Source organism: Pristis pectinata, chromosome 24 (genome assembly GCF_009764475.1).
Source record: "Pristis pectinata isolate sPriPec2 chromosome 24, sPriPec2.1.pri, whole genome shotgun sequence".
Lineage (NCBI taxonomy): Eukaryota > Metazoa > Chordata > Chondrichthyes > Rhinopristiformes > Pristidae > Pristis > Pristis pectinata.
The window spans coordinates 13,417,680-13,437,232 of NC_067428.1; the positions used below are offsets into that span (position 1 = coordinate 13,417,680).

A 19,553-nucleotide genomic window follows, 5' to 3' on the forward strand; every position below is an offset into this window, starting at 1 on the left:
TAAATGCTGAACACTCACCCCTGTTAGAAAATGGAGTGTGCAGGCCAAATTTCATATAATCTCAAGGCAAAAACAATGTGATTTTGTACTTTGTTTCCAATTCTGAAAATCATTTACCTTTTAAGATTTCCAATGCACCCAAACACACACATTCTAAACATCAGAGAAAAACTGATGCATGGAAGTTTGAACATTACTCTCCCTCCGCAGCTGCTGACTGACCTGCTGAATATTTTAAACTGAGAATAACTAGCTGATTGTGTGTAGTGTTTACTGATCAGACTTGCTTAATAATCAATGATATTCAATGCATTTTTTCACTTTATCTAACTGTGGCGCAAAGAAACTGATGCAATCCTTCAAGGTGTAACAAAGAGACATTCCAATTCACAAATAATCCTTTGAACGTTATTTTTTTCGATATGTAACTTTACCGCCCTTAGTTGTTTGTAGTGCACTGTAACCAAATGGTGCAAATGAATTTTCTGTTTTTCATTCCATAGCTTTGGGATATCGAGACATTTGTGATGTAAAAACTGACATGTTGGTAGGCTTGCCAGCCATCCACAGTGCTCTACTCTGGTTGTCACGATTTGCTCGCTTTACCAGCACGGTGACCGAATTTGGTTCTCACAGAGTGGAACCGGGACATGGTCTGAAAGGCACAGAGAGGCTGGTGCGGGGAAACTGGGACTGGAAGCAGAGCCGGACACAGAACCTGTGGAGTTTTGTTTGGGTGTGTGGGTCCTGCTGTTCCGGCTGCTGGAGCTGCCAACGCTTTGCAGATCTCTGGGTGCAAAGCACAGAGCCGGAGCCGCGGGAATCAACAGTTCCCAGCATGAAACCACCAGGAAAGAGCCTGATCGGGAGGAGCTGCCGGAATCCCATGCAATTACTGGGTTAAAACCAACAGCCTCGGGATCTGGGGGGACCGGAGTCTGGATGTGATCGCCTGTTTTTTTTATATCTCTAGAACTGGCTGGAGCTGTATTCGCTCAGGCTGTTGGTAGGCGGTGTCCTCTCCCCACACTGTTGCCATCTGGCGATTCCTGGATTTCTCTTCTCATCAAACTTAGTGGCGAAGTATAAAGACGATTGAGGTGAGATTTTCATTTCTAACTAATGCAGATTATTTTTCAGCACAGAAGCAGTCCATGTTGCTTTATACTTTCGACCTCTCTGGGAACGCTGCCAGTCTTCAGTTACCTTGTCCTTTGCACCGCATCATTGTGGGGTTGGGTTCAGATGGGAACTGAGTGGGTTTTCTAATAGTAACCTGCTTCCCTACCAGGGAACTGCCAGATCTTTGTTGGGATTGGTAGCTGAGTGAATGAGGGATTCAATTAATAAACTAATGCAACAGGGGATGTTGGGGGTAGAATGGTGAATCTCACTCAGGGATTTAAGTGGCATCATAAGTGGTCAGTCAGAAGTCTGAGTGGGTGATCATTGTGGTCTGATGCCTAGGATTGCTGCTTTCTCATCACTGTCGTGTATATGGTGTGTTTTTTTTAAACACTGCGTCTGATTTTATGATCTTTTTGCCCATATCGTGTGCCACAGTACAGACTGGGTGAGACTGTGCGCACACTCACTGAAGAAATAACGGCTGCGATAAAACCAGGTGGGTTTGGGGAGCAATATTCGCCGCTCCTTTATCATATTATCTTTCTTCATTTGATATGGTTTTAGAATTTTAATTTTGGGGTTGCATTTTTCTAATAGTTTCTGAAATATGTTGATGTGAAAAGTGCGGAGGAAATTTAACCCCAATATGGTTCTGGCTGAATTCAGAAAAATAAGTGGCATCAGAATGATGCTTGGTTGTTAAAAATACTTCTGTGAAGAGAATGTGTGTTGTTTGCTTTGTAACCAGGAACTCAAAGAGTCAGCACAGTTCAAAATCTCAGGTGGGTTGATTTGCAGTCAATGGGTACTAACATTTTGACTCTTGAATGTTCACTTAAAATCTGAAACAAAGTCCCTTGCTGTTAGCTACAGCCCATTTACTCATTGCATTGAATCTGTCTGTGTAACTGAATCAAGCTCTATATGAATAAACAGCCTACATCTAAGAAAAATGGTAGACAATGCGAGCCAGCAGGGGTGGGAGTAAATCTCTAAAAATTTAGAAGAGACAAATGTTTAGGTTAGAAATTGGTTGTATTTATGTAAATATTTTTCCTTCCACAATGAGAGGCCAATGGGTTGTCTTGATGTGTTGTTATAACGCACATTTCTGCATGGCTAGATATTTTTGACGTGTTTCATTTCTCTATAAATGGATGGTCTGATTGGAGTGGTGTTGTCCAACTCTCGACCACGCAGCTACACCTTGGACTTGGTCGGTAAAAGCATTTGTGGGCTGAGACGCCAAGAATCGTGATGGAATTTTCTACGTGAAAAGCCAGGTAGCACGGGTCTAACTGTTTGATTCTCCAAACTCAAACTTGTAGAATGACAGTTTTGTTGATTTAAGAGGTACCATTTGAAGGGTACTAAGTGTAGCCCCAGTCTAGCTTGTGTTAGCTAATTTCTGTCAGGGCACTTGGGAGTGACTTGATGGAGGGAGAACATTAAGCAGGTTCTTCCTCCTGACCGCTACCCACCATTGTGTTTCTATTGATATTGTGTAAATATTGATTGAGAAAAGTGATGCTCTTCATGGCAGAATACCTTGTTGACATTTACTCTTTGGATTCACATAAAGGAATGGTGACTTGGATGCAGCACTGCAGGATAGCAGGGCAGACATGATGGACTGAATGGCCTTCTTTGAGTTCTGATATCCTTTGAGGCATTGCCGATACTGTTCATCATGAGAACCAGTACCTTAGGAAGGGAGGGTGTGGAGGGAGAAAGAGTGAAGGCTGCAGAGTAAGATTGGAAATCAAATATGACAGTCCAAAGTTAGTCTGTAGCTAAATGTACCACACCTCACAGAGCTCTGCTGGAGGTATGGTATTAGCAGTTAAAGAATGTCCATTGAATTCTTGGCTGATATCTGACTGACATTTGATTTCTGCTCCTATTGAAAAATACTGACAGATTGTTGTCAGAGGAAATAATGATTATAAGAATTAACTTAAAAAGTACAAAATGAAAATTAAAAAAAACCCTGCAGATGCTGGAAATCTGAAATAAAAATATTCAATGCTGGAAAGCTCTGCCGTTCAGGCTGCATTTGTGGAAAGGGAAATAGAGTTAATCTTTCATGTCCGAGACCCTTTGTCAGAGACTGTCTCAGATCTGAATTGTTAACTCTGTTTCTCTTTCCACAGATGCTGCCTGACCTGCTGAGTATTTCCAGCAATTCCTGTTATTAAACAGTAAAAATGTTGGATAATAGCATTCTGGGGTTAATAATATGTGATGTTGACAAACCGAATCTGAAAGATACCTGGCTTGTGGGCCCAAATATCATGGTGTCCCTCAGATTATTGATACTTATTGAACAGATAATTTGTTCCCCTTTCTTTGCCATTCAGTCGGTAGTTGTGGACCTTATTGCATGGGAACAGTGCTGATATTTAATATCGCTATAAAGCTGGCAGGTCTGCTGACATCAGCACGGCACAAACTGCCCCTAGGACTGTTGGCCGAGGTTATCCTGCCACTTGCTACTCTGTGATTTAAATACCCTAGAGGGATTGAAGACCTTGGACTTCCTTTGCAATGGGAATGGACAGTGACATATAAATAAACAGTTTGGTCTAGTAAAATCAATTACAAAAGACAGCCTACAAAGACCAGCTGTTGCATCAACACAATGAGCAGTGATTTAATCTCCAGGTTCAGTGTGTGGGATTGTTAATTCTAACCTCAGTTAAATGGAGCAGAATGTATTCACCTTTGTGTCAAATCTGCCATAACTAGAGATATTTTGTAATGCAAAATGCTTCTATTAATTAGGCAGCATGGAATGAATATCAAAATAGGTTTTCAGATCCTTAATCGCTATTAGAATCAATTGAGTGCTTTCTGGGATTAGACCAGTTTTGAACTTATTCCCCTCTCTCTGTTGTTTATACCAAGGACTGTCTTCTCATCTGCCACAAGGCTTCATCGTTCTCTCAGATCCAGCCTGCAACGTTGCATACAGAAGCTCTGGGAGCCTGGGAGCGTGTGGTCTATTTCAGCAGTTTGTGGCATTACCTACACTCCATAGGCAAGTAGCCAAATCTTGTACAGACTGGAAAGTGAGATAACTGGGTAGATTTGGAACCAATTACAAGTGAGTAATGTGTATATGCAGCTGTTCCAAACAAAATCTAGCACTTTCTGTTTTGGAGGGTATGTAGGTTTTCCTTTTATTTTGCTAGTCTCTTATCTCCAATTATGCAGTATTTGGTGAGAGGTTGGCACTTTACCAATGCTGCCTTGCAGTTGGCAATGAAAAGGCATTATATAGTCTGAAAGACCAGTCTGACTTTCATGGGAAAGCATGGCATAAACTTCATTGGGGAGACCAGGGTTTCGAATGAATGCTCTTGTTCTGGAGCCAGCTGTTGACTCTCCAGGGAGCTAGTGTGCTCACATAAAACTTCCAGGGTCCAAGGAATGTGGCCACATCAGAGGAATGTTTGGACTACAGAAAGCAAAAGGTAAGATTAAAAAGTAATTGGAAAGATATGGAAAGTCACATCCCACAGGGATCTTTGATGCTTTGATCTTGATGAACAGATTCATACATGATTGTGAGTTAGGAATTGAGAGAACAGTATTGAAATTTGCTGCTAACTCCAAATATAGGTGAAAAATTATGATAAAATTTGTTAAGAAAAACTGAAGAGGCATTGATGGGCCACCAAGTGGCAGGTACAATTTGATATACTGGAATAAATGATGAATAGTGTTCAAACATAGCCAGTATTCAGGTAACTTTTTTTATTTACTGTAACCTCCTCCAACCTGACAAGCCTTTAAGATATTCACACTCCTCCAATTTTGGCACTTTGTGGGTAGCAGATTTTAGTTGCTCCATCATTGTTGCTATATTTTCAGCTGCCTTGACTCTCTGCAATTCCTTCCTAAACTTTTTTGTTCCTCTATTTTGCCTTCAAAATTTATGATGCTGTTTAAACTCACCTCCTTGTTAAAGCTTTGGTTACCGCTCCTGATGTCACCTTCTGTGGCTTGGTGTCAAATTTTGATCGATGAAACGCTTAAGAGTGGGAAATTCAGCTATGGTAATGAAGCTTTATAAGTGCAAGTTGTTTTCATACTGTATGTGTAAATGGTGATGACTTAGGGATTAGAGGAAGGTTAATGAAATTTACTGGTCACTCCAAATTGAGGAGTTCAGCAATTTTCAGAGGATTAGGAGGAAGACAAAAATAACATAGGGGCTGCATAGTGGTGCAGCTACTTGAGCTGCTCCCTCACAGCTCCAGCGACCTGGGTTCAATCCTGACCTCTGGTGCTGCCTGTGTGTGGAGTTTGCATATTCTCCCTGTGATCGTGTGGGTTTCTCCTGAGAACTTCAGTTTCCTCTTAAGTCCCAGAAGATGTGCAAATTGGTAGATTAATTGGCCACCATAAATTAACCCTAGTATCTAGGTGAGAATCTAGGGGCTGATAGGAATGTGGGGAGAATAAAATGTGATTAGTGTAGAATTAGTGTAAATGGGCGCGTGATGATTGGCGTGGATATGTTAGGCCAAAGGGTGTGTTTCAGTTCTGTATTATTCTAAGACTCTATAAGTAGAAAGTATAAGTAGAAAGATTTTAAATGGAACAAGGGAGCACTACACAAAAAGTGTTGGAGGAACTCAGCAGGTCAGGCAGCATCCATGGAGGGAAATAAACAGTCGACGTTTTGGGCCGACACCCTTCATCAGGACTGGAAAGGAAGAGGGCAGAAGCCAGAATAAGAAGGTGGGGGGAGGGGGAGGAGGAGGAGCACAGGCTGGCAGGTGATAGGCGAGTCCAGGTGAGAGGGGATGGGAGGTGGGTGGGGGATGGGGAGAAGATGTAATAAGCTGAGAGGTGATAGGTAGAAGAGGCAAAGGGCTGAAGAAGAAGGAATCTGGTAGGAGAGGCCAGTTAACCATGGAATAAAGAGGGAAGGAGAGGAGATAGATAGGTCATCAAGGCGGGGGAAGGGAGCCATGGAAATAAGGGACGACAAAGGAGTGGGGGGGGGGGGGGAGATAAAGAAGGGGTGGGGTTACCAGAAGTTAGAGAACTCGATGTTAAGGCCGTCAAGGTTGGAGACTCCCAAGGCGGAATATGAGGTGTTGTTCCTCCAACCTGCACCTGGCCTCAACATGGCAGTAGAGGAGCCCATGGACAAACATGTCAGTATGGGAGTGGGATGTGGAATTGAAGAGAATGGCCACTGGGAGGTCCTGGCTGTTGTGGCGGACAGAGAGAAGGTGCTCGACGAAGTGGTCACCCATTCTGCGTCGGGTCTCACCGATGTACAGGAGGCCGCACTGAGAGCACCGGATGCAATAAATGACACCCTCTGACTCACAGGTGAAGTGCTGCCTCACCTGGAAGGATTGTCTGGGACCCTGGATGGTTGTGAGGGAGGAGGTGTAGGGACAGGTGTAGCACTTGGTGCGGTTGCAGGCATAAGTGCCGGGGGGTTATCGGTGGGGAGGGACGAGTGGACAAGGGAGTCACGGAGAGAGTGGTTCCTTCAGAATGTGGAGAGAGGGGGTGAGGGGAAGATGTGCCCGGTGGTGGGATCACATTGGAGGTGGCGGAAATTGTGGAGTATGATGTGTTGGATACGGAGGCTCGTGGGGTGGTAAGTGAGGACAAGGGGAACTCTGTTCCTGTTATGTCAGTGGGGAGAGAGAGTGAGGGCAGACGTGCGGGAAGTGGAGGAGATACGGGTAAGAGCAGCATTGATGGTGATGGAAGGGAAACCCCGGTTACTGAAAAAGGAGGACACAGATGTCCTAGAATGGAAAGCCTCATCATGGGAACACATGCGGTGGAGGTGGAGGAACTGGGAGAAGGGGATGGCGTCCTTCCAAGTGACAGGGTGGGAAGAGGTGTAGTTGAGGTAACTGTGGGAGTCAGTGGGTTTGTAGAAGATGTCTATGGTTAATCTGTCTCCAGGGATGGGGACAGAGAGATCCAGAAAGGGGAGGGAGGTGTTGGAGATGGACCAAGTGAATCTGAGGGCAGGGTGGAAGTTGGAGGCAAAGTTGATGAAATTGACGAGCTCAGCACGGGTGCAGGAAGCAGCCCCAATGTAGTCATCAATGTAGCGGAGAAAGAGTTGAGGGGCATTACCGGTGCAGGCTTGGAACACAGGGCTCATGCCCTCTAGGTACAGTAGCCATTAAAGGCATCATCACAAGGAGACAGGGCCATTAAAGGCAAAGTAAACCTTGATTTTGATAAGGTAATTTTGTGTTAAAATGTTGTGTTCTTAAGAGGAAAAGCAAACAAGCAAATTGGAACTCTGTTTGTGGATGTGTCAAAGTATTTGAGGAACTTACTGCAACAAAACTTAAACGATGGTCAGCATCAAGGGAACTGGAAGTATGGTTATTTATTTGTTCATTTATTTATTAACTTGCGTTCAATTTATATGCAACTGAAATCCCTCCATTGTAAAACAAAACCAAATCTATATTAAAGCTCTCAATCTGAGATGTTCTCTACTTAGCTCACACTGACAGGCCCAGTCCCCAAACTGAAACCATTACAGTCATTTGAGTTGAGCTTTTCTTCATAGCTAGCTCTTTTTAATGCTGGCTTTTACAATAATTTATATGTTTAAATGAGATGGAGTGAAAGTAATTATTCTAGCCTCTGATATCCTTCAACGGACTTTTTTTAAAGTTTGATTTTCTGCACAATGCATGGACTTCAAAGGCATCTTCTTCTTAGGCAGTCTCTTGGGATCGAGGATGCCTTTTTGTGAATACTTTTAATGTGAGCTGCCCATTGCACACCAGATATGGCACAAAGATATCACACTGAACATGATTACACATCACTGAATTCACACACACTTTCTGCAAGGAGTGATCAGCAGCTGGAGACTTGTGGATGGTTCCTTTGCTCAGCCAGGATGTTGAGGCTAATTATATTATCACTATCTCTGCCCTCACTAAACTGAGCACCAACTTAACCCTGAGCCAGACCTTCCATGTCCTGTTCACAATTCTTGTCTACTACCCTGCAAAACTCTTCTTCCTTCCAAACTAACATTCATGCTCCTCTATTTCCTTAACTTTGATTTCAGAAACTCCTCATTTTCAAACTACTTGTACTGTCAAAGTGGGATTTGATCACAGTCTAGTTCTCATTCAATCTCATCCTTGAGAGGAACTCTTTGAGCAACGCTCAAGGTTATGTCATGCTTCCCCCACCCCCCCCCTCCCCCGGACCCAGAATCTCATTATAAGATCATTGCATGAAAGCATTCATAGAAGTGATCATCACACAGTTTTGTGGAGACAAAAGCCCTGTGCTCACACCGAGGACATTCTCCACCTGTTTGGTACGACAGTACAAACTAGATGGGATACGCTCAGAAGAATTCTGGCAGCTCATAACTGAGATACTGTGGACCATTAGCAGAAATGTACGCCATTGCAACCTGTAAGCTCGTGGTCTGGCATATAGATCACTCTAGCATTTCTGTCAAGCCAGGTGATCAGCCCTGGTTCAATGAGGAGTGCATAAGGGCATGCCAGGCATACCCTAAAATGAAATGCCCACCCAGTAATGATGGATTACAGGATTACAAGCATGTTAAACAACAAAAACAGCATGTATTAGTCAGAGCTAAGTAACACAACCAACACATCAGATCAAAGCTCTTCAGCCGTGCCACATCTTGTCATGAATAGTGATGGAGAATTAAACAGGCTTCAAGAACATTCCCATCCTCAAAGATGGGTGTGCCCAGCATGTGAATGCTGAAGTCAAGGCTGATTGTTCATGACTATGTTTAGCCAGAAATCTGAAGCAGATGGAACAGCTTAGCTTCTTCTTGAGAACTCCACAGTCACACAGTCTTTGGCCAATTTGATTCACTCCATGTGATATCAAAAAAATGGATGAGATCAGTGGATACAACGAAGGTTGTGGAACCAGACAACAACATAGGTGCATTATTGAAACCCTGTTTTCCAGAATTTTCTATGCCTTTAAATGAGCTATTCCAGTACAGCAATGTGGAAAAATGCCCAGTTATGTCTTGTTCACAGATAAAATGCGCAAATCCAATCTAGTTTGGTACCACCCAATCTAACTACTCTCAATAATCAGTAAAGTGATGGAAGATGTTGTTGACAGTACTGTCAAGCAGCATTCACTCACCAATAGTCTACCTACCAATGCCCAGTTTGGGTTTTGCCAGGACCACTTGGCTCCAGACCTCATCACAGTGTTGATCCAATCATGGACCAAAGAGCTGAATTCCAGAGGAGAAATGAGAGTGATCACCTTTGACATCAAGGCATCATTTGACCAAGTATGGCTTCAAGGAGCCTGAGTAAAACTGAAGTTAGTGCTCCAGTAATCAGAGTCATAGCTTGCATAAGGGAAGGTGGTCGTGGCTTTTGGAGGTCAATCATCCCAGACCCAGGACATCATTGCTGGAGTTGCTCAGGGAAGTGCCCTCGATCCAACCATTTTCAATGACTTTCCCTCCATAGCTAGGTCTGAAGTGGGGATGTTCGGTGATGATTGCACGATGTTCAATTCCATTTGCAACTCCTCAAGAAATGAAGAAGCCCATGCCAATGTACAGCAGGACCTAGACAACATTCAGGTATAGGCTGATAAGTGGCAAGGAACATTCATGTGAATATTTTTAATATGAGGTAGCACTTGCACATCATTTAACACACAGACTTGATTAACTGAGGTCTTTGTCCAATGGCAAGGTAGTCCAAGGTGACTGGAGACCAGGTTCTGCTGCACAGACTTAACATGCAGATTCACATGTGTATGTGTGCCTGCACACCCAAATAAACACACAAACCCACACAAACACAAACTCACTTCCATATCTTCATCGGTCCTATTGCCTTCACTCAACTAGACTAATGCTCTTCCTCCTTCAGAGCCCCCTCCCATAAACTGTCTCACTCTGTTTCTCTCCCTCCCACAGTGAGGAGTATCACTGGTCATAAATGTCACCGGTAATGAATATCATTGGCCAGGAGAGTAATTGGTGAGGTCTGTCACTATGTTACTGATGGGCAGTGCCTCTGACTTGGAGAGTTACTGGTTGGGTTTATCATTAGTAAAGAATGTTATTATTCATTGCCATGGATACATCAGTAGTTGATGCACCATTGGTAGGAACGCAATAACACAAGAAAATAGGAGCGGGGTTGGTCACCTGGCCCTTAAGCCTGCCTCACCATTCAATACGATCATGGCTGATCTATGCTGGACTCAGTACCTCTTCTGTACCAATTCCCCATAACCCTCAATTCCTTGATCTTTCAAATATTTATCTATCTCCATTTTAAATGTCTGTGATGATCTGGTCTTCACCACATTCAGGGGCAGAGAGTTCCAGAGATCCAGAGACCCTCTGAGAGGAGGTGCCATTGGTAGCGTGAGGCACTGAAGGGGAGTTGTATTTGTGTGGATTGTCACTGACAGAATTTCAGTGTTATGGAGTGTCATTGGTAGGGAGTGCCAATGGTGGACAGAATTACTGATGGGGAGTGTATTGACACTGCTGTTTATAACAGCAGACTGTCAATAGCGGACAGTGTCACAAGTGGGAAGTCACAGTTGCAAATATTACACATGGAGAGTATTGCTGGCAGAGAGTGTTACTGTGGGAATGTCACTGGTGGGAGTGTTAATGGCAGAGAATGTCACTGGTTAGGTATGTTACTGATGAGAAGTATTGTGGCAGGAAATGACACCGTTGAGAAGTGTCAACAGGGGTGGGTGTCACTGTGAGTCGTCTCATTGGTTGGTTCTTTTGCTGGTGTTGGTGGTGACGGTGTTAATGATGGTGTTGGTGTTAATGTTTGCATTGATTTGGAGCCAGCACTAATGCTGGGACAGTTCTGACATTGGGGCTGTTGCTTGTGTTGGTGTGGCTGCCTGGGTCGGTGCTTGTGTTAGTGATGTTGTTGGTGTTGTCTTCGTGCTGGTGCAGCTGCTGGTGTGGATGTGGATTAGTGCTGGCATTGATGATGATGATGGTGGTGCCATTGGTGTTGGGGCTTTTGTTGGTGGTGCAGGTGCTGGTGTTTTTGTTGGTACTGGCAATGATTTCATTAGCCTCCCTGGTTACTTGCTGGATCTGCATGCTAACATTTTGTATTTCGTGTACCTGGACCTCCAGATCCCTTTGTATCACAACATTTTGTATTTGATTTAAATAATAATTTTCTATTTCATTTGTCCTTTCCCAGTGAATAATCACATATTGTTCCACATTATATTCTATTAGCCAACTTATTGCCCACTCATTTGGTGGGGGTGTTGGCACTGGTGGGGGTGTTGGTGCTGGTGGGGGTGTTGGCGAAGCTGCTGCTTTCTTTCTAGTTACAGGCACACCTGCCGTTACAGATTGCCATTCCAGAAATGACCCTTTTCTCTGACTCTCTACTTTCTGTTAAATAGCACTCCTCTATCCATGCCGATGAATTACCCCCAACGTCAGGCACTCTTAGCTTCTGCAGAAAGCTTTTATGTGATCCCTTATCGAATCCCTTCTGGAAATCAAATATATTGGATCTACTTGTTCCCCATTGTCCACCGGAACAAGTAACTGCAATATATTATGGTGAAAGTGTTGGTGCATCCTCAAAGAAATCTACTAGAATGACTAAGTACAACTTTCCCTGTGCTGTTGGCTTGGAGCTGGTGCTGGTGTTGACATTAACGGTTGTTCTAGCATTGGTGTTGGTGGTTGTGTTGGTGTTGCTATTGGAGTGGGGGCTGATACATTGGTGTTTGTGCTGGTGTTAATCCTGGTGTTGGTGTGTGTGTTGACAATGGTGTTAGTGTAGGTGTTGGTGTTTTTGTGGGTGCTGGTGCTGAGATTAGTGCAGGTGTTTTTGCAAGTGTTAGTGAATGTATGGGTGCAGGTGTTTTTGGTGCTGCTGAAGGTATTGGTGTTGGTGTTAGTGCAGGTGAAGGTGTTGGCACTGGTATAAAAACAAAATGCTGCAAAGACTCAGCAGGTCGAGCTACCGCTGTAAAATGAGCAACAGAGTTCATGTTTCAAGTCTGAGACCCTTCGTCAGAACTGGGAAAGAGGAAAAACAAGTTAGTTGTTCCAGCCACACCCCTGCCCCACTTTTGCTCCTACTGAAAACTAACTTGTTTTATCTCTTTTCTAGTTATGATGAAGTATCTCAGACTTGAAATGTTAATTGATTCTCTTTCTGCAGTTGCTGCCTGGCCTGCTGAGCGTTTTCAGCATTTTTTGTTTCTATTTCAGGTTTCCAACATCTGCAGTGTATTTTTATTTTCATTTAGTGTTGATGCTGTGCTGAGTAAACAGATAATGATGAAAATTTGCTGCCTGAATTTGTAATACCTTTCTTTTTTTAGTTACAGATGCACCTGCTGTGTAAAGCCTGCATTTGCATAAATTACTTTATACTAAAAGAGGCATCATAAGTTACTGAGAGAGAAACATCTTTGTTCAGGTTTGTTGAAACTCCCACCCCATTCTGCTTACTGCAATGAGTAGATAGACGTTTTTTTACTGTGTACTTCCTCTACCAGTAATGTTGTACTCAGGACCCCAACTCCAGTCACCCCGTGAGTCTAAAGCTCCATCAAGTAGTGTACGACACAGGCATAAGGTCTGTAGAGCATTGGTTTGATTCCTGAAGCAGTATTAGCTCACCACAGGATAATAATTCTCATCTTGACATCAGTACCTCTGTGGTACAGCATCACCACACCATCATAATGTATTTGACAGCTTGGTGCGGATCTTGGCAAACAGCTGAAGGACAGACAGGTGTCCCTTGACTTCCTTCAAATAATGACAGCCCCTGGCTGGATTGTGACTGGATTGCTGGACCCTTATCTCAACCTTCCATTTTCTTTTGAGATGATTCAATTACTTTTTACATCTGTAATGGAATTAAAGTGTTCTCTTCCCCAGGTACTCATCAACCATGTCAGGCCTTGGAAGGTTGTATGAATGTTGCCAAAGGGCAGCACTCACCCTGTGCCCAGTACTTCTGCTGCCTGTGCTGTAACAGTTTGAATGGGAGAACTGAGTAAAAAGAACTTAAGAACAAAAGATCAGCACTTCAGATCTGTTCCATCATTCAGTAAGATCGTTGCTGATCTTCAATCTCAGTGCCACTTTCCCACACTAACCCTTTATTCCCTTAATACCTAAAAATCTATCAATCTCTGTTTAAGAACATCAGATATAATCACTTCAGAATGTTAAAGGATGTCCAGACGGTGAAATTAAGACTGGGAGTCTGTCAACCTTTTGGAGATAATGTCCCTGCTTTGTGGCACTGAACAGCTACAAAGAGAGTGAAAGAGAACAAGGATGATGTATATTGACTGAGATCAGTACTACAGGTCTGGTGCAGGAAGACTGGTTGAAGAGGTACAAGCTCAAGACAACACAATGGTGCAGTTAAAAGATCTCTATTTTTTCTCACGTGTCTTGTTCACAGAAAGAAAGCATATACAGTTCATCCAATTACCACCCTTGGTCCAAATATAAACAAAGTGCTGAATTCTAGTGGTGATCGTTGAAATCAAGTCAACATTTCATCCAGCAAAATTGAATTCATGGAAATTGGGAGATAATTCTCCACTGACAAGAGGTACATATAGCAGATCTATGTTGGAGAGCAGTCACCACAGACCCATGTCATTGCGACAGCAAGGTATAGATCAGTTGGAAATGTGGGTAGAGAAATGGCAGGTGGAGTTTAATCTGGAGAAATGTGAGATGTTGCACTTTAGGAGCTCAAATGTAAGAGGAAAGTATAAAGTAAATGAAGGGAGCCTTAGGAGCATTGACGTACGGAGGGATCTTGGGGCGTAAGTCCACAGCTCCCAGAAAGTGGCAACACATGTAGATAGGGTGGTGAAGAAGGCGTATGGCATACTTGTCTTCATCAGTTGGGGCATTGAGTACAAAATGTTGCAGCAGATTTCATCATCTGCAGTCTTTTGTGTCTCTTAATCAAAATTTGGTTATGCCACAGATGGAGTATTGTGTGCATTTCTGGTCACCGCATTACAGTGAGGATGTAGAGGCTGTAGAGATGGTGCCAACGAGGTTCACCGAGGATATTGCTTGGATTAGAAAGTATTAGTTGTAAGGAGAGGTTGGGCAAACTTGGATTGTTTTGTCTGGAGTGGCAGAGCCTGACAGGCAACCTGATAGAAGTATATAAAATTATGAGAGGCATAGATAGTGTAGATTGTCAGAATCTTTTTCCTAGGGTGGAAGTGTCAAATACCACAGGGCTTAACTTTAAGGTGAAAGGGGGAATGTTTAAAGGAGGTTTGAGAGGCAAGTTTTTTTACACAGAGGGTGGTAGGTGCCTGGAACATGCTGCCAAGGGAGGTGGCAGATCCAGATGTGATAGTAAAGTTTAAGAGGCATTTAAATAGGCATGTGATCAGGCAGGGATAGAGGATATGGACCATGTATAGGCAGATGAGATTAGTTTAAATTGCCGTTATGGTCGGCACAGACATCGTGGACTGAAGCGCCGTTTCCTGTGTTCTGTTGTGTTCTGTGTTCTGTGTCACTTATGGAACACAATGTGTAAGCCTACCAGTAGAATTGCTGATCATTTGGAATCATCAGACTTGCTGATACACCTTTCTTCACCAACAGTCCATTCATTGCAACATTATTATTTGTGAGTTTGTGTCTGAACTGTATGTTAGGCAGTGATCTTGGCTTTCATGCGACATCTCCCTGTGGGTCCAGCTGCAGTGACCTTGGCTGTGGATTTCACTTTGCTTCAGCACTCTGACTCAGAGTATGCAATAAAGTGCCACTTCACAAAACAAGCTAACTCTGGCATTTCTTCGTCTGTAAATCAGTCAGTTTCAAACATGAATGGATCTTTTCTTTTATTACATCTATTTTCTTCTCAATTTCTAAAAGTGAAAGAGCTGCAGGATTAAAAGATTTCCTAATTGACAATAATAAAAAAAATCTACTTTTATGTTGCTTCAATGAGGCAGCATATTGGACTACCAAACTCGCTGTCGCTGTGGTAGGAAATGGGTTTGGAACATAATTTTCATGCAATAAACTTGATTAATTTATTAACTTGTGGTAGGAGGTAACTGCAGATAATCTTATATTACATTTGTACGTCAATCATCAAAAACCATGATGTGGCATACGTCTCAAAATCAAGTGGGACTGTTGGATTGAAGTACTGTGAGAGAATTGAGCTGATTTTGGCTTGCTTACTGACAGGCTGTTTAGTGTTGCCTGCTACAGTGCTTGAGATTTAATACAGCAAATAATAACTTTACCAACTTCTAAATGTCGGAAGTGGAATTGGAAGATTTGTAACAGTGTTTTAGGGGTTTGCCTTAACAACTTTATTGTTCAGTCAACTCTCAGTCAACATTAATGTATAATCCAAAAATAAAACACTGCTGATGCTGGAAATCTGAAATAAAACAAAATGATGGGAATATTTAGCAGGTTTGGCAGCATCTGCGCAAAGAGGAACAGCACTAATGTTTCAGATCAATGACTTTTCATCAAAATAGTTTAACGTATAGTTGAGAAGACAGTTAAAGTACAAGTGCAGTTAAGCATGGTGGTCAAGGAGAGCACTGGGGATGTGGGTTACCTGAAGTTGGAAAATTGAATGTTCATACCATTGTATTTTAAGCTACTCAAGTAGAATATGAGATGTTGTTCTTCCAATTTGTGTTTGGCCTCTGTGTACCAATGGAATTTCAGTGCTCTCCTCCTGCGCACCCAACGTGTCCACCTAGTTTTCTCCTCCCTTTGTTAATCCCTCCTATCCCTACCCCCATCAGGTTCCATCTACCCATCATTCCCTCACCTATCAGCCTCTGTATCACCACCCCTCCCCCATCTGGTTTCAAAGGCTTATACCCACTTATTTAGGGGAATAATAACTCCTTCCTTTCCTCTCCAAGCCCCTTGAACACTTTGTCATCACCCCAAATCTACACTCTGGCAGCTCCCAGGTGAGAACCGCTTTGAAAGGGTTTTAGCCCCTGCCCTAATCTGAAACATAAGAACTTGAGAAATAGGAACAGCAGTAAGCTATTTGGCTCCTTGCATCTGCTCTGCCACTGAGTAAGATCAAGGCTGATCTCTTACCTCTGCACCACTTTCCCTGCACCAGCCCCATATCACATGATCCCTGTAATATCAAAAAATGTAAAATCAGCACTGACCAAAGTTACAATTACATCCACTGTGAATGTGACCTTGCTAAGCTATTCTTCCTGATCCCGCTCAATCAATCTTCAACCTTCCATACGTCCTCCTCCTCCAAAGCTTCTTCTCCATCACCTAGCTGTGTAAGTTTGCCTTCACCTTATTCCATTCCTTCCGTCATAACCAATGAATCACGAGGAATATTTTCTCATTCTATTTTTGCACAGCTCTCATTGAAATTTCCTAGGCCCCCTCTCTTTTAAGATACATATGCTAATTCCTTACAACGTTATCTGAACACACATCTGGCCTCATCCAGCACCTCTCCTCATATTCCACTTGAGTAGTCTACAACCCAATGGCATGAACATTGAATTCTCCAGTTTCAACCTGCTTCCCCTCTGTCTCTTTTTCTCTCCTCCTGGGCTACCCAGTTCCTCCTAAACACACCCAACCATCCACCCCAACCCCCAATCACCCTCTTTATTTCCCCTCCTCCACCTACTCCTTCAGCCCTTCACCCACACACACCTCCCACTGGGTCCCTTCCCCCTATCTGCCCTCCCCACCTCCCTTATTTGTTTCCATGCTTTGCCCTTTGCTATCAGAGTTCATCTTTTGCTGCCTTAGTTGCTGCTACCTATCTCCTGTCAGCCTCTGTTGCACCCCTTCCCCTCACCTATGTACACTGGCTATCTCCCCTCTACTCCTTCAGTCCAGATGAAGGGTCTCAACCTGAAACATTGACTATCCATTTCCTTCTGTAGATGCTACCTGACCTGCTGAGTTCATCCAGCAGTTTGTTTTTTGTTCTTTCTGGTTCATTATGTTGTTTTTCCGACATCCAGTACTGAATGAACAGAAATTTCATCCAACAACGTATGGGGAAGGTCGACACTATTGTTTTCAGTCACCAGCATAAACTTCGTTCCCTGTCTGCTGACTTCATCTCTCTTCCTGCCCATGGTCCAGATCTGAAACAGATCATTCACATATTATTTAGCCATGAATTAAGGTCGTAGGGAATCAATAGAGTCAAACAGCATGGAAACAGGTCCTTTGGCCCACAGAATCCAGGCCAACCATTGGGCACCCATTTACCTATTCGTACTCTAATCCCAGTTTATTCTCCCCACATTCTTATCAACCTCCCCTAGATTCTAGCACTCAGCTACACACTAGTGGTAATTTACGGTGGCCAATTAACCTACCTACTAAGTTTCTGATCCTGTATTGCTCTGTTATCAAAACTAATATTTCCAATTCCATAATGTCCCCTGACTCATAGTCATAGAGTTATACATTATGGCAATAGGCCCTTCCGCCAACTCATCCATGCTGACTAAGGTGCCAAAAGCTAGTGCTAGTTTGCCTGCATTTGGCCCATATCACTCTAAACCTTTCCTCTCCATGAACCTGTCCAACTGTCTTTTACACTTAGTAATTGTACCTCCTTCTACCAATTCCTCTGGTAGCTCATTCCATATACCCACCACTCTGTGTGGAAAAACTACCCCCCCCCCCAGGTCCCCATTAAATCTTTCCCCTCTCACCTTAAACCTGTGCCCTCTAATTTTAGACTCCCCTACCCTAGGAAAAATACCAACTATCCACCTTATCTATGCCCCTTTTATAAACCTCCATAAGGTCATCCCTCCCTGATTTATCTCATCTGCTGACGGCCTCATCCTTGCAATGTTAAATATAATTCCTACGGTCACTGTGCAGCCTCAAATATTCCACTCTTCATAAATTGGAATTTACACTAAACTTTGCTTCTCTTGTGCTAACAATGCTCACTTACAATCTTTGTGTTCACTGACCAACATTAATTGCTGTCCACTTTACCTACTTTCAGCCATCAGTAATGTGATGGAAGGGATTGCTGACAATGCTAAGAGGCAGCACTTACCAGTAACCAACTCACCGATGGCCATTTTGGGATCTGCCAGGACCACTTTGTTCCAGACTTCATCACAGCCTTGCTCCAAACATTGGCGAAGGAACAAAATTCTAGAGATAAGGTTGACAATTACCTGGCCTGTAAATCACTATTTTGAAATTTTCATCCTTATGTTCAAGTCACCTCCAGAGCCTAAGATATTCAAACTGATCTCCCCAGTCTTAATCATTTCCTTCAGGGCTACATTTGCCTTGGCCATAAGTTTGAAAATTCTCTCCCTAAATCTCTCTGCTATATATCCCCTATAAAATGTCCCTCTTCAGCTATGCTTTGGTCAACCGTCCCTTTTTCTCTTTATGTGGTTGGGTGCCACATATTGTTTGATAACACTCCTGTGAACATCTCGGATGTTTATAACATTAAAAGTGCTACTGTGACAACAGAAAGTCGGTGATAATACACTTTGGGATGTTTTGATTTCCAGAAAGATGTCACATAAATTAAAATCTCTTTTTAATAATTAGAAGCTTTGCTGTTTGTGCCTATTTATATTGAAATGATATAAATATCCCTTTGAATAAAAGGCACTGTAACAGCTAGGATAGAAAATTGCCTAACAAATAGAACCCAGAGGGTAGTGGTGAAAGGTAATTTCTCCAACTGGAGGGCAGTGTACAGTAGAGTTCTCCAGGGGTTGGTACTAGAACGACTGCCTTTCTTAATGTGTATTAATGATTTGGACTTGGGTGTGCAGCACACAATTTCAAAATTTGAAGTTGATACAAAACTTGGAGTCACAGTAAACTGTGAGGAGGATAGCGAGTCTTCAAGGAGATAGAGGCAGGCAGGTGGAACTGGTGAATAGGTGGGAGATGAAATTTAATGCTGAATTATGTGAAGTGTTACCTTTAGGGAGGAAATAAGAGGCAATATAAATTAGGGAACGCAATTCTAAAAGGTTCACAAGGGCAGAGATAGCTGGGGGTGGATATCGTTGAAATTATCAAGGCAAGTTGTGAAAGTAATTAAAATATATTGAGAATCTTGGGCTTCATAAATAGAGCACAAGAGCAAGGAAGTCACGATGAAACTTTATAAATCACTGGTTCAACCACAGCGAGTTAATTGTGTCCAGCTCTGGACACCACACTCTAAGAATGATGTAAAGGCTTTGGAGAGGGTGCTGCTATGTAGATATACTGGAGAAACTGGAGTTGTTCTTGGAACAGAGAAGGCTGCAGGGGGATCTGATAGAGATACTTAAAATCATGAAAGGTGTAGCATCTGTTTATAGAGAGACCGTTCACATTGGAG

General features: G+C 43.0%; 1 protein-coding gene across 4 annotated transcripts in view; it reads left to right on the plus strand.

Moving 5' to 3' along the window:
* Positions 1 to 602: 602 nt before the first annotated feature.
* The window catches only part of LOC127582573 (cortexin-1-like), a 36,411-nt gene continuing 17,460 nt past the window's right edge, over positions 603 to 19,553 (plus strand). Inside the window, exons 1-4 of one of the 4 annotated variants that reach the window (XM_052037936.1) lie at positions 603 to 1,100; positions 1,564 to 1,624; positions 2,252 to 2,411; positions 4,036 to 4,168. The gene's annotated coding sequence lies outside the window, so the exon portion shown is untranslated. Of the gene's footprint in view, positions 1,101 to 1,563; positions 1,625 to 2,251; positions 2,412 to 4,035; positions 4,169 to 12,507; positions 12,609 to 19,553 lie in introns of those variants that run through there. The other 3 variants (XM_052037938.1, XM_052037939.1, XM_052037940.1) reach the window with 3 other exon arrangements.